This window comes from Grampus griseus (assembly GCF_964374135.1).
Source record: "Grampus griseus genome assembly, chromosome: 3".
Lineage (NCBI taxonomy): Eukaryota > Metazoa > Chordata > Mammalia > Artiodactyla > Delphinidae > Grampus > Grampus griseus.
This window is the reverse complement of record NC_139019.1, coordinates 39,187,209-39,204,140: the sequence shown is the minus strand read 5'-3', so window position 1 is coordinate 39,204,140 and position 16,932 is coordinate 39,187,209. Positions and strand designations below refer to the sequence as shown.

The following is a 16,932-nucleotide window of genomic DNA, read 5'->3' as shown; positions in this document are numbered from 1 at the left end:
AATATGGAAAAGATCATAGATTGCCACTCCTATGATTTTGTTACGTTACCTAAGACGTCTATTTTGGTAGCAGACAGGCTAGGAGATGCTTCTTACTGGCTTGATGAGGTAAGCAGCTATTTTGAGGAAGCCCACATAGCAAAGAACTGTGGGCAGCATCCAGCTGACAGCCAGCAAGAAGCTGAATGCCTCAGTCTTACAATCATAAGAAAATGAGCTCTGCCAACAACCTAAGTGACCATGGAAATGGATCCCTTCCCTAGTGAAGCCCCAGGTGAGAACCTATCCCTGGCCGGTACTTTGATTGCAGGTTTGTGAGATGCCAGAGGATGCCACTAAGGTGTGCCAAACTCCTGACCTGTGGAAACTGTGAGATAATAAATTGTGTTGTTTTTAGCTGCAGGTCTTTGGTAATTTGTTATGCTACAACGGATAATAAATACAAGACTTGTAGAGAGCCAAATCCCCAGCCAACCCCTAACTCTTCCAGCTAACCTAAGTACCAGATATAAAAAAAGAAGACATCCTAGTCATCTAGCTACCTGACTGAACCAACACTTAACTGCAATCTCCTGAAAAACTCAAAGAATTGACCAGCTGAGTCCAGTCAACCCACAGAATTGTGACAGATAAGAGTAAATTGTTATTTTAAGCCACTGAATTTTGGGGTGCTTTATGGTACAGCAATAGATAACTGGAATATTTATTCACTGGAAAAATGGGTTTGTTGCCTTGACTAAAACATTTGCCACCTGTTACTTCATGAAAAGGTTAAGTACAGAGGGGTGAATTTTGCTTGAATCATAATTTTAAGAGTAAAATTTTTTATGCACCCACATGCATAAGCAAGAACTTACCCATGCCTTTTTGACTTTCAAACAGTTTCACTTCTCATTTGATGAGCATTTTAGCACTGGCAGAAATACTCACAAATATGATTTCAAAACTTGCTTTCTCTTGTTTCTGAAAAAAAATCAAAATGTGGAATCATTCTCATAATAGATACAAGCCTTGCACAAAATTGACTTTCTACTCAAAATTTATCCAAACCTTCAATTTTTACTAAGAAACATATCTTTCTTGGAACACTTAGTTTCTCTTACTTTCCATGCCTGCAGTAGCAGTCGGCTTACTCATCAAGACCATTTACGTCATTTGATTACTGAATAAAAGAACTCAACTTGTATATTTGAGTGGTAGTGATATGCCAGACACTACAGTAGGTGCTGCGAATGGAACAGTAAACAAGGTGGGCTTGGTCCCTAACCATCTGGAGCTTACAGATTAGTGGAAATCACCATCACAGAAATTTCCAGATTTTCTCTGTTCATGGACCTCTTCTTTTCTAAAGAAGTTTCCTCACGGTGCTCCTAGACAAAGATACCTAACATTCCATTTAGTAAGTAGTGAAGTCCAAACAAAGGAATGAGTACTTTTGTTCTAAAAACTTAGTACATATAAATAATACACAAAAATTTAAAGAAAAAATAATATGTTAGTTCATTCTTGAATAACCACAACTACTTAGTAATGAGATGCATGCATGCAGCTGCCCAGCATTGCACAAGTTCTCAAACGTGGGAATCAGATTGGACACCATCCCCCTCATTTCCTGTTTTGCATTGATTTATACATGGTTCTTTCTTTTTATTGTGGGAACCACTGAAAACTCAGCTTCGTTAAGATATGATGACATCATACCTACTAGCACCATCTAATGCAGAAACTGTGAACTATCTTGGGCTTGTAGTTCACAGAATTCCAACAGGTGTCAAGTATCACTGTGCTTCTTTCAAACTTTTAAAGTTTTTCAATTTTAAATACCCTGTGGCATCCTTGTGAGTTTACTGCAGTGCCCCAGTGCAGCTACATGTGCAGTTTGAGAACTTAAGACAGATAATACAGAATAATATACAGTTGATCCTTGGACAAAGCAGGTGTGAACTGTGCAGGTCCACTTATACACAGATTTCTTCAGTAGTAAATACTACAGTACTAAAACTGGTTAGTGGGTCAGTGGTTGGTTGAATCACAGATAGGTAGGAAACATGGATGGAAGGCTGACTATAAATGATATGTGATTAATCCCTGCCCCACTTGGTTCAAGGCTCAACTGTAGCCTGAAATGTAGGAGTTCGACGACTGCATGGATTTCCCTCGCAAGTTCAGCACAAGAGAGCCGCCAGATTAAAGTCTGATGTGTATTGCTTCATAGAATAATAACATAGCAAAGTTTATCAGTACTCTAAAGTATCTGTGAATGGGCAAAATCCTGTCTATTGCACTCATGAAATCCAGTGGTCAATTATATATAAATAGAGTTTGAAGTTAAATGATTAATTAGATATGACAGGAGATATAAATGCAGAACAAAGGCTATGTAAAACATGTAGAGTACAAGTTTCTCCTGGATACAGCACGTTTTGTCTTTGAACATGAAAAAATAAAAACTTTTCCTCACTTTCCAGGGGCTGATTATGACTGTGGAGATTGAAGCCCTGTCTGAGCAGATGTGGTACATAGAAAAAAAGGAACTTTTATAACCCATTTATTATATAATATGCAGATTATAAAATATCCTATACCCACTTGGAACAAATTAGTCTTTCTTATCCAAAAGATAGCTCTGGTTTTATCTACAAAGTAAGATATAAGGATTGTGTTATTATACTAAAAGTAATTAGATGTATAAAAATGTCATAAGAAGGTCCTTTAAGTATAAAGACCTAAAAGAGGAAAGAGGTTTAATAAAAGAGGAAGATCTTGAAGAAGAGGAATTTATTCTATGAAACATCAAATTAAATTAGCTTATATTTTAAGAGCACTTATGATATGTCAGGCTTTTAACATGTATTTATAGCCAACAATAAAACATTTGCTATTGTTAATCAATCGAATTGTCTAGAGCAGAAATTTCTCATTGCCAACCAGTTGGCCACCTTCACTTAGAAGTGATGTTTTCTGGCCTATACCAATTCTAAATTTATGAAGGTGACACTAACATTTAAAATTGAGTTATCTTACTAGAAATCTGGGTTATGAGTTCCTTATGTACATCGGAAGATCTGGCAAATTCGGCCTTGAATGAATCAGCTGGTGCTATGTGGAGGTATGGCTTTAAAGGGATGGGAAGTTCACTATACCGTTTGTCGCATTCTCCACTGTACCCTATTTTATTATACCTGAATTATTTAACTTATTCATAATTCATGCCTGACCATGTAGACTTTTGAGATTGTGAATCCTGATAGATGATTGTTGATTTATCCAGGTAATGTCTACATCATAAGGATAATTGCAGAACGACGATGAATGTTTTCATATATGGCAAATAAAACATACTTTTAGTTTAACAAAGCACACTTATAAGTCAGCCTTTGTTGGCCCCTTTGGAAGAAATGGAAAAGGGAAAAAAAATAATATGCCTCTTTAATCACAAGCAAGTTTTATAAACTAACTTGCCATGTAAACTTCTGGGGTGGGAGATTTTTAGGAAAGCAATTAACTATAAGAAGTAGCAATCATGTAGAAAAACTAGTGAAAAACCTGGATTCACTGTGGAAATTTAAAGACAACTAAAGGCAAATATCATTTTTCCCAGCAGCGTTTTTCAAATTATTTAATTTGTCGGTTAAATAAAATATATGAAGATAGAAAATTCAAATGACTAAAAGGAAGTAAAAATACCTCACCTCCTCCTTTCATGAAGCTTACCATCTATTCTAAATATAACATAGCATGTGTTAATTCTTATACTCTCTTATCTTTGTAGTGTTATTTCTTTTAATTTTAAAAACAATTTGACGTGATTTGTAAAATTATAAGCACAATGTACAATCGGGTCATTAAAATGCAGAAAGACATAGAACACAAGGGATTAAGCATCCTAGTTGATTCAAGATAATTATTTTATTTGTGCACTAAATTTAAAAGTAAATTTCTTGATATCTAAAACAAAAATTCATGTATATCTATAGATACTTGGTAAACAATTCTGTCTGTGATAGGATGGATACAAGTTTTTCTAAACAAACAATTCTGCATCAACTTCAAAGGTAATATAACACGCAGTGCATTATTTATAATGAGGTTTGGCTGAATATTAAAAAACAAAATAATGATAGTTTAAACAAGGGTGGTAGGTAGAATTCTAAGATGTCAATCAAGATTCCCACTTCCTGATGTATGTTCTCTGTAGACCCCTTTCCACTTGAACGTCGGACTGAGTATAATGAATTTCAATTCCGTGATTCAGTGTACTATATGACAAAGATGAAAGGATTTTGCAGGTGCCATTAAGGTCCCAAATTCAATTGACTTTGAATTAATCAAAAAGGAGATTATTCTGGGTGGGCCTGACTTGAAACAGATGAGCCCTTAAAAGGGACTGAGCCCTTCCTAAAAGAAGAAATTTGAGGCACCACACCAGAGAACCTCCTGCTGGAGTGGAGGAAGTAGGCTACCATATTATGAGAGGGCCTGTGGAGAAGACCAAGTGGCAGAGACCTCCAAGCCATGTGCAAGATCTGAGAGCCACCCTCAGCTGATGACCAGCATGCCTTTAATTCAGCCTTGTGAGACTCTGGGCAAAGGACACAGCTAACCCATACCTGGATTCCTGATTAATGCGATCTTTGAGGTAATAGGTGGGTGTTGTTTTAAGTCACTAAGTTTGTGGTAAATTGTTATGCAGCAATAAAAATCTAATACAAAAAGATAGAATTTTATTTTTCTTACATGTGAAAGCAGCCCAGCGATGAATAGTCCAGGATTAATATGTTGTCTGAATCATCAGGATCCAGGCAGCTCTATCTTATTGCTTTGCCTTCCTTTTTATGTTACTTCATGATGCAAAATTGTGGCTAAAAATTCATCAATTACATCTACAAGTAAAGAGAAGGAAGAAAGAGGGTAAGAAAGAGGGCATGTCCATTCCCCTTTAATTCCAGGAGCCAAAAACGCTTGTGCTTTTATCTCCTTGGCCATTATTTAGCTATACAACCATACCAGTTGCATGTGTGGTTGAGTAAGGGAAAGACTGACAATCGAGAAAAACAGAAAGCTAACGTGTCACTAGACTGTCGCGTCCTTTTAAATGAAAGCTATCTTAAGGGACTAGATTACAACAAACCTGTGACTATCTTATTTTTGGGAAAGGGATCCATATGCTGACAAATTAAATTATAAAGAAGCTCAGACTTTGCAGCAATTGAAGTTCCACAATTTATTACATGGCTTGAGAGACTTGCATACATTCTCATTTGTTTATGTAATCTGTAAAATTTAGGCAATTACTCCAATGCATACGCACTGTTGGGAAGAAAGCACAAACTGGCATAGGAGATGAAGGTGCCAGTTGTGAAATATTACACTACAGTATGAAATCTGCATTCACTTGCTAAAGAGTTTGGGTCATGAGGGTGCATTAGTGAGAATTATTATTTTTATCAAATAAGGAGTTTTACAACAGCTTCAGCATTTGAACAAATATGTAATTGAAACCACAGATTACCACAATACATAACATGGATAGGAAAAAAAAATGAATAGGTGTTTTTAATCTATAACCTTGTCCACAACTTACCTAAACACTGTAGAAAAATGATATGGAACTCCAGTAGACTTGTCAAGGATGAATTTGTTCCCAAAAGTATTGCCACATAACTGAACAAAATAATCTATTTGACAAAGCCACTTAGCGTAGCCAATTTAAATATCAAAGAATATCTTTCAAGAATAATGAATTACATTAAACTGATATTTACTTACTTTGTTGATGATTAACCAAGAATTTCTGCTGCTATTTAAGGTTTCTCCTGTTTGGACGTAGTAAACAAACCTGTTCTGTTAACAAAGAGGTCTAAGTTTCCTATTTGCTAGATCTGGTAGACATTCATCTATTTTCTTATTACACAGTGTATATTTTGTTTACTGAGAAAGTTAAAATGAAGTCAGTGTGAGGGGTTTAAGGCATAGCTCTATTTTCTTCAGACAAGATATTTAAATCACGTGTTTTATTTGTCAAAGAAATATTTTCTTTGTACTCTGATTTTAGCTGTAGTACCAGGAAGTAGACTTGAAAATGTATTAATAGACTGAAAATTATGATAGTTGTATGATTCAGACTTGGGATAGTTCCTGTAAGTGGAATCAATATCTGATGAGAGATTTATGAATGCAACAAGCACATACACTCCCACACAACTATTGCAGTATTCTCGATCATTTGCCCTATAATATAAAATAATGTATAGCACAATGATCAGAATTCGAGCAACCGTAAACCAAACTTGGTTCTCTCTCACACAAGATACAAGATTAAATGATCTAGTCTTGTGATTTTGTTGAAAAGAAAGGTGATGTTTTGAGGGGATATGGACAACACTAATTGCTCCTATATATTTTGGCTTAAAGTGTTTGTAAATCGAGAGCATTTCTGTGGATATATATATCTCCAACACAAACGTATATATATATAGTGTATATATATATATGTCTATATGTAAGTGTATAAATATAAAATATACATACTTTTCCATATATACACACATATATCTTATACATCTATGTATCTATGTGTGTAGTACATACATTTGCGTTTCAAGGATACTAACAGTAGTAAATTCTTTTATAGCAAAGGCAAATAGAAATTTTAGGAAATTTAGAAATTTAGAAATTCATATTCTTATTAATTATTTTTCTCAATTTGTGCTTGTGTAAAACATTGAAACATTAGAGACCTATAGACAAGAAAAAGCAAACATCAATGAAAAATAATTCAACAACAAAAAATCTTCACCTAGTAATATAAAGTAAGCGTCTATAAGTATGTGGAGAAATATCTTGCTTGCTACTGATAAATCCATTAAGATCATTTTTAAAAACCCACAGAATTTGCCTAAAAATATCAGGTAATTGTGGAAAATTGAGAATGAAGTGTCACACTCACTTTTTTCCATTTTTTAAATCATGCCTTATCTTTGTTACATTGGACATGATGAGACTATAATAATTTAAAATTTGTAAAATTTCTGATTATAATTTGTTATTAATTTGCTTCCTTAATGATTACAATTTTGAGCCATTCAAACACCAGTTTTACAGAAAATCCTTTTCTTAAAGAAAAAATATTCCTGAATTATAAATAATTGGGCTCTATTATTGTCTGTGCGTGGGCCAGGGAGTAGGAGAAAGTGGAGTAGTTAGCCTTAATTATCTGGATAATTTATTTCTGTCAACCCAGCCTTGGTGCCCTTTCCTTTCAAAACTGAAAAGTTATATTAGAAATTATAGTTCGTCTTAAAGGAACTATAACATTAGAGATGACATTTCAGCACATTTGTGGATAAGTTATTTTCGCTATGTCACCTTTCCCTGTGGTAGTTGTGCAGTGTTCCTATCCTAGGATGGAGATTGAGAGAGTAGATGACAGGAGGGTCAGGGGACTCTTCTCTCTCACGCAAAGCCTCCTACCATGGCCATCTGCAATCAGATTGTTAGCATGTCAGCTCAGTCTCTCAGAATCCCCTGAATGCTGCTCAGCCAGCTAAGAGAAAATACCTTGTGTATTGGCTGTGGATGTCCCTTAACAACACCCAGTAACTCAGTCATGCAGCCTAAATGTGGCAGCAGACAGCACCTTCACACCAGTGTACGATAACTGAGCTTTCCGTCGATGTGTCTTGACCTTATAAGAAGGCACAGCAAAGGGCCAGGGTGAAGAGCCCAGAAAGGCTTGATTGCTACTAATCTTCTCTTGTCTGTTAAAAATGGCAGCTTCTTTCACTCCAGTCAGTCAGAAACAAATGTAATAAAACAATCTTCACTCAGAGAAACCAGTAAGGCATTTCTTTTATGCAGTGATGAAATACAACCACTAGATGACACCAAGAGATAGTTTCTATATGTCTGATTAATATCCACACTCAGTTGCCTGTTCAAAGGTGACATTCTTGTTAAGATTTTCATTGAGATCACAGATGTAGGCCAATTAAGTGAGCTGAATTTTTAGAATTGCTTTGCTTCAATATTATTGATTGCCATCTAATCAGGAAGTCAAAACAAACCCAAACAGAAACAAAAACAAAATAAAACAAAAAACACTGGATATGGGGTCATTGGGACATCCAACCTTAAACATTTCCACTTTTGTTTCTTACTGTACACACCGTTAATAAGGTATTCAAAAGGAGGCGTTACTGTAACTGTGATTTTGGAAATATTCTGCCGGCGTTTCTATTATAAAACCTTCCCAGTGACTTGAAATTTAGCTCTAGTACTTCTCTCCAGTCTACATTTTATAATTCAAGTCTCAGCAATATGCATCTTTACATGGCTGTAAACAATTGACCTGCTTAAATGCCTGTATCAGAAGAGGAAAGAAACTGTAAATACTAATAACTTTGTACTCCCAGATGATTATCTGTATTTCCTTCAAAAATCAACTAGTGTTTCATCTTGGATTTGGTGTGCTGATGGCTCATGGCCAAATTAATGTAATTTGTACCCCGGGAACAGGCTTAAGCTTTAAAACAGTAGTTTCCCTATATGGTAGAATACTGTTTTAGTAGCAAGGTATCTATATAATAAGAGTTGCATACAAACTTCAAAATCTGATCTCTTTACCAGTAAGAATCTTCAGAAGACTGAGATCATGAAGAAACAGTTAATGTTAAATACTTCTTAATAATTCTAACAAGTGTTGCTTGAAACTGCTTGAGTAGTTTTGAAAACACAATTGATGATTTTAGTATTTAACTAGCATTGCCACATGGTAAATTAAATTGCATATTTTTCACAAAAGATATTTATTATTAGAAACAGACTGTATACTGGTTACATAAAGGAGAAAATAAATGTTCTTAATTGCAAAAGTAACATTTGAGACATATAACAATTTCTAAGAAGTAAATGTGTCAAAATTAACGGAACACAAGGTCATACTCATATATTGAACATTAATTTAGTACGACATATGAACATCCATCAATTTACAAACCTAAAATTATAAGGAAAAACAAATACAACCTCACTTTGAAATAACTCGTTATTTTTTTGAAACAAGAAACTTAATTCTGGTTATTCAGTGCATCCTTTCTGCTTCCTTTATGAATTTTGAACCATTACATATCTGATTTTTCTGTTTTAAGGGTTTTCTGAAACTATGGTAAGGTTTTTAAAATTCAAATAGCACTCATATTTTGAAATCAATATACCAAGACATATTGCACATTGAGTATCTTTGTTTAAAAATGTTGACTAATTTGCATAAGAAACATTGGTACCTATATAGATTTCCTCTTTCTTTTTTTCTTATTTTCTTAAGTGGAAAAACTTAAGATGGACCCAATTAAAAACCTGGTTTGTTTCCAATAATAACAGCGTTAACTTTTGTGTTAACATAAATTTTATGTGTATAATTTTCACAAGAATTTTTCTGAAATTCCATAAGGATATAGGAAATGAGTCACTCAGAAATATTTGACTTTCAGAAGAAATTTTTGATTCTATTTATATTCATTTTATTTTATTGAATTGGAATATGTAGGTGAGAGAAAGCTCTTACAATTTCACACCAACTGCTTATTCTCCTTATGGTTCTATTGACTTATATCTTCTCTATCGAATTGACTGATTAACTTTCCATTTTTGAGAAAAAATGTGGATTTCAAGTCCATCCATAAAATAAAAAGACACACATACACACATGGACACACCTCATTCTAACATGTACTAAATGTATTATAAATTGCATGTAGAGAAATACTGTTTTGTAATGCCACAACGTGTTAACTCTTTTGTGTGGGATGTCGTGGAGTAGTGGGTGTTATCTTCTAAATCCCGATAATAGCAGTTATATAGAGACATGGCAATGGAGAGAAAAAGTAGCTTGAGATTGTGTAATTCACAGATGAAATAAGTACATTAAAGATAAAATATTAAGCTTAATTGGGAGTTTTTGTTTATCATCATTTATTTTTCTATGTCCTAAACTTTGCAGTCACTTAAGCAGAGTTATTTGGTCATTTGATTCTATTTATGGAAACTTTGAATTATTAATCATCTGAGTTTTAGAGGGAGACCTCACAAAGCAGCTTAAAAATAATTTGGCTAATTTATTTTCCTTCCTTTTTGTTTATTTATTTCTTGATAGAGACATTTTCTTTATTTTTCTCTCCATTTTCAGGTGCAGAATTAAAGAACACGTTCGCTCACTATATTATTGATGCACTTAAGTGGAGTGTTCCAAAGCATGTAATTACCGTGTAGGCTTATGGCCCTGAAGTAGCCGGGGATAGTGGTGCTGCATATCCATGATTTGAAGGACATACAGTGATGATTATAGAGGCAGTACTCTACATCCATTCTAGCCCTTTTGTGTTTAGCTGGTTGTCATGGCAAATAATTGGATAGAATTTAAGCCACTTTCTTCCAAGTGGGAAATTCATAATTTTACCCTTCACCTAATTTTGTAGATACTTTTAAAGAATCTTAAAGTTTCTATAAGAATGACGTAGAGCAGTGTGGGAAAAATTTTCTCATATAGCGGGCATCTCAGAAATTAGGCTGCTTCTTTTTGGGGGGTTAAAGATGTCAATTTCTATTTGCATCAGTTTGCTTCATTTTCTTATAACTAAGCCACAGACTTTGAGCTTCTTTGATAAAACAAGCCCAGTGTAGTTTACTTTGACAGCTCCTGAGAGAAATGAAAAAGAAGGTAAAAAGTTGAAATCTTATTAGATTTTAGCTAAAAAGACACTCTGACTCAAGTTGTACCTGGGAAAGGCAGCGAGCCTTTTCAGAACATGGCTGATGGAGAAAATTGTAAATAGAAATGATTTAAGTTAATAGTATGATAGGGTTGCCATGAGAGAGAGAGTCAGGATTAATTAACCCAGAGGATCTATAAGTCAAGTAATAATGATGTGTTTTATTTATTACTTTCTATTTTAGTTATATAATATGTTAATGCATGTTTAGTATATTAGATCCTCTTTTCAATTGTAAAATACATTGGATGAATGGATAAAGAAGATGTGGCACATATATACAATGGAATATTACTCAGCCATAAAAAGAAATGAAATTGAGCTATTTGTAATGAGGTGGATGGACCTAGAGTCTGTCATACAGAGTGAAGTAAGTCAGAAAGAGAAAGACAAATACTGTATGCTAACACGTATATACGGAATTTAAGAAAAAAAATTGTCATGAAGAACCTAGGGGTAAGACAGGAATAAAGACACAGACCTACTAGAGAATGGACTTGAGGTTATGGGGAGGGGGAAGGGTAAGCTGTGACAAAGTGAGAGAGTGGCATGGACGTATATACACTACCAAATGTAAAATAGATAGCTAGTGGGAAGCAGCCGCATAGCACAGGGAGGTCAGCTCGGTGCTTTGTGACCACCTAGAGGGATGAGATAGGGAGGGTGGGAGGGAGAGAGGGAGACGCAAGAGGGAAGAGATATGGGAACATAAGTATATGTATAACTGATTCACTTTGTTATAAAGCAGAAACTAACACACCATTGTAAAGCAATTATACTCCAATAAAGATGTAAAAAAAAAATACAGTTATAACATAATAGAAAGTTTAGATTTGAAAGGTGTTCATCATCATCCAGTTCAATATTCCCTGAGTCATTTAATCTTTATTTAATGAGCACCTATATCATGCCAGCCCCCATCAGTTATTGAGAATATGATAAACAAACTTTTAAAAATGAACAAACACACCTCTGCCCTCAAGAAGTTTGTATTCTAGAAACGATGTGGAATATGGAAGATGATGCCTAAGAGAATTGTCATCACTTTATCCAGGTGATTATTTGTCCACCACACTAGACTCCAAGACTGAGTTCCAAACACTGTCATTCTTTGGACAAAAAGGCCCCTCTGTCAAAGTTCTCTGTTGTTTAATTGCCGTGTTGCCTAAGCCCTCTTATGTTTAGCAGTATGTAAATACTAAATCCAGTGATGGAGATCACATGTAGAAAAAGTGTGCAATCCTGGAGGATATGAAGTGTTCCTTTAAGATTAGAATTCCTGTCTGTGCACAGAATCGTTTACTAATGATAACACAGCAGATCATTGTTACAAAAAAAGTCTTATTTTACAGTGACTATTCTTTTTCAGATTCTTTTCCATTATAGGCTATTACAAGATATTGAATGTGTTATACAGTAGGTCCTTGTTATTTACCTATTTTATATATAGTACAGTGTATCTTGAACATTTTGAATATGTTGTTCTCCTGTCTTCTGACTTCCATAGTTTCTGATGAGAAATTACCTGTTAATCTTATTGAGGATTCCTTGTAAGTTATGAGTCCCTTCTCACTTGCAGCTTTCAAGATTCCCTCTTTGGCTTTCAACCATTTGATTATGATGTGTCTAGCTGTGAATCTTCTTGAGTATATTATACTTAGAATTCATTGAGATTCTTAGATGTGTAGATTAGTATTTTCCATCAAATTTAGAAAGATTTCAGCAACAATTTCTTCAATTTTTTTTTTTTTGGTCCTTTTCTCCCTCTGGTGTCCTTTAGGTCTCAGTTATGTGTTTGCTGTATATTTGATGGTATATCCCATGTCTCTGAGACAGTGTTTATTTCTCTTTTGGGAATACACTGCATGGAGCTCCCATGCCAAGGAGGCCCAGAAATGTCTTTTTCCACCCTCTGACCATTTTATTCACTTATGTGTGTGTAGCCATTGGTCCCCAGTCAGGAGTCAGGTCAAGGGGCCTAGACCCTCTAATCAATCTATATCTTGTGGGACCATTGTCCCAAGTGATTATAGGTCATATTTCTCATTGCCATCTTTGCCTTACAGTCTTTTAAATTCCTCCAAACTAAGATGAACTAGGCAGACTTGTTTGACTTGTTTGAGGCTCTTTAATTTTGGCAAAACATCAGGGACTTCCATTGGCCCATACAACTTCCAAGAATGCTGGATTAAGACCTTTGTTTTGACCTCATCAATGATTGCTTTATTCTTAATAACCATTTAAAGATTTCCATACTGTTAGGATGAGTCCTTTGACTTACTCCTTTTTCTAGCCTCTTTATTTTGCCCATTATCTTTTGAATCATTCTAACCTTCTTTGCTGACTATTGTTTCAACATAACTTTCCCCTTTGGAAGCAGTTTTGAGACCCAGTATTAAGGTGCAGTTCAATATTTTCTTTGCTTTATTTTTAACTTTAACTCTATTTTTAAAGCCTGTAAACTCAACTGGTCAGGATCGAAGCTTGGCCCAGAGTCAGAATTTGCCTTAATACTTTTTAATTTTTTATTTTAACTTTACCCATTGATATGAGACCTGAGGTTAAAGACTATAACTTGGAACAGCCAGAATCCAAATTATGGATGTATAAGGTATACATCCAAAGATGTATAAGGCAGAGTCTGGGAAGGATCCAAACATGAAGTTCTTTTGTTGCCCAGACACATTATCTTCCTGGCATTGATATGCGACAGTACATATGAAGTACTGCTCACCAAGGAAGTTCATCAGAGACTCATTGTCCAGAATTTTTATTGGGACTTCATTATGTATACATGACTGATTGATTGATTACCCACTTGGTGGAGCTCAGTCTCCAGGCCAACTGATACCACGTGACCCAAGCTTTCCCCCCTTATTCACATGGTTGGGTTCTGGTGTGACCAGCCTCTGCTCTAAACTGTGACCTTCCTAGCAGAGTTGACATTGGTTACCTCCCAGAAATTGAGGGCAAAGGACAGCCCTCTCTTTGGACAAGGTCAAATTCTTTACTAGACACACTTGACAGGTCAATAATGACAAATCTTTGGGAATGAGGTTTGAAGGAGCTCCAACCTTATTCTGCACTCTGGTGGCTGCCGTGCTGCTGTTTTTTGCTATGATTATGGGCTGTTAAGTTTCAAGACTACCCTCTGGGGCAGAGGTGAGGATTGGGAAGAGGTCAAGTTAAAATACTCCAAAGCTCACTGTTCTTACTGAAATTTTCAGCCATTTATTTTTCAGTAGATACTCCCTGAATTGCTGCAAGCCTTTGATTAATTTCCAGAGTAGTGAAAGAGTCGATTCTGATAATTTTGCCATTTTTCCTTGCTTTTATGGCGGAGAAAAATTTTGGAGGTCCTTATTCTATCATTCACCAATGTCATTCCCTCAGCCTACTTTTCTGAATGAAGGTTTGTTGGAACACAGCCATTCTCATCTGTTCACATATCATCTAGGGCTGCTTTCCCATGGCAGTGTAAAGGTAGGTAGTTGCAACAGAGACCTTCTGGCTCACAAAGCCTAAAACAACTTAAAATTTATACTATATGACCCTTTAAAGAACATTTTTGGCAGCATTTGCTCTAATGTATAGACGTTATTCTGTGTGTGTGTTTGTGTGTATATATACGCATGCACATTCCATAGTCCATAGCCCTGTACCCCAAATATATCAGTGGCTTCTCAGAACCCTGGGGGAAAAGTTAACAATATATTACAAAATTTTATTAAAAGAAGAGGATCTGGGCTATACAATTCTTCTCCATGTTGCTGTTCCTAATTGTTTTTGAACACACAAGGGTTTATGACATCAGTATAAAGGGAAAGAAAGAGTTATAACAAAAGCTCTATCAAATCTTATACTACAAAGACTCGTTAAAAATCTAGGCTTTACCTTCTTTTACTTCTTTGTTGATTTTTCCATATACCATTTTCTCAGTTTCGTAACAGAAAAATGAAAGACAATTCTTTTTTTTCTCCACCTGTATAAGGTAGAGTGAAAAATAAATATCTCTACGTCTGCATTTTTAAATCTTAAATACTATTCTCTACCTAATAAAAAAGTTACATTTTTATGTAAATTGGTATGATCCATCATATTATTTGCTTTTAAAATTTTGTATTTCGTTTGTATAAAATTTTAAGAAAAGTGATTCACTTATTGAACAAGGATTTGTTTGCCTGCTCATCACTGCTCAATTATTTGAAGAGAGATTCTTTAGCTTGAGGAAGTCTCTTCTTTTCTCAGCATGTCTGTTCCTCAGCCATGGTGAACACACATATCTTATGGAACTTTAGATTCACTGAACTTCTGTTAACCTCCTTAGTCAAGAAATAAACCATGTTTTAAAAAAGGGTAGTAAACTAGAAATTTTAAAAGGGAAAAAATAAACTCAGGTATTATAGGTTTGAATTACTGGACAAGATTTCATGTACAAAAAGAAGTTGTGAGTCTGATTCTAAAATTAATAGGATCTGCAACTTGCTTGCATGATTGAATCTTTTAATTTATTCGATAGAGAGTAGATATTATCTTTGAAGTTCTATTAGGATAAATTTAATTATCAACCAAAATAATTCTGGAACCAAGATTTAACATATGTGTCAAAATATACAACATATCTCTGCTTATATGCCATTTATATTACATTTATTGTTTCATATTACAGGAAAAAAATAGATAATTTTAAAATATGGCAGCAACTAAAGGAAATGCTTTACTGCTTTTTGAAATCTTCTACCAGAATAACAGCAACATTTGAAAGTGTAGAAAATTAGATTTTATTGGAAAAACACATAAACTCAGGGTATGAGAAGTCCCTTAAGGGCCAAGGATCATAAGAGCATCTAGTCACCCAACAAAGCTGTCAATATTAATGATTATTGATATGGTTGCAAATTTCTACATGTGTTTACTACCCTATCTTCCTGTGACCCAGAACTCTTGGTCCACTTACTACTGGGCCTCTCTAATGTAGACCCAGGAAAGTCACTCAGTATTTTGTACGTGATCTCTGGGGACAACCAGGTGTCCTTTTTGCCTTGGAGTGGGGAGGAAATATTTTTAACAAAATTTTAATGCAGTGTAGTTTTCCCTGTTCCTCTGTATTGATATGGGCCTGAAACTCATCACCCCTTACCGTAATTTTCAACGCACACACGCACACAGACACAGACATACACTTTCAAATTCTGTGGCTTCAGAGCAAAATGAAATGCAATTTGGTTAGCCAGCATACCTCTGTTCTGGGTTCCCCTCCTTTGCTTGCCTCCAACAACAGAGATAATTATAAATAAATTAACTATATTTTATCACTTGACTTTATCTGTCAAATGTTGTTTTAAAATGTATATGCCTCACATATACAATGGAATATTACTCAGCTATAAAAAGAAATGAAACTGAGTTATTTGTGGTAAGGTGGATGGACTTAGAGTCTGTCATACAGAGGGAAGTAAGTCAGAAAGAGAAAAACAAATACCGTATGCTAACACATATATATAGAATCTAAAAAAAAAAGAAGTTCTGATGAACCTAGGGGCAGGACAGGAATAAAGACGCAGATGTAGAGAATGGACTTGAGGACACGGGGAGGGGGAAGGGTAAGCTGGGACGAAGTGAGAGAGTGGCATGGACATATATACACTACCAAATGTCAAATAGATAGCTAGTGGGAAGCAGCCACATAGCACAGGGAGATCAGCTCGGTGCTTTGTGACCACCTAGAGGGGTGGGATAGGGAGGGTGGGAGGGAGACACAAGAGGGAAGAGATATGGGGATATATGTATATGTATAGCTGATTCACTTTGTTATACAGCAGAAACTAACACACCATTGTAGAGCAATTATACTCCAATAAAGATGTTAAAAAAAAAAAGTATATGCCTGCTGTTTTTAAGTCTTTCTGCATCCCATGCAAGGTCTTTGTGCACAAAATGTTACAGTTGTGCCTTTTTTCCTTGCTACCCAGGACAGAAGGAGGAGGTAGGTAACCGTCTGTGAGCTAACAGAGAACTTCAATAACTCCCACAGAAAGAGCCGGTAGGGAGTTTGTATTTTTGGCCATGAATCCAGGGCTTTCATTTTAAGTTTCAGGGTGCATCGTGCAGTTGATCACTGATTGAATGGGGGCGCTGGAGGCTCTGGGGATCAAGCTGTGAC

The 16,932-nt window shown here is 35.3% G+C and overlaps 1 long non-coding RNA gene across 1 annotated transcript in view; it reads left to right on the top strand.

The window, feature by feature from the left end:
- Positions 1-16,932, top strand: part of LOC309819546 — a 636,463-nt gene that overhangs the window by 447,968 nt on the left and 171,563 nt on the right. The gene's annotated exons all lie outside the window — the stretch shown is intronic.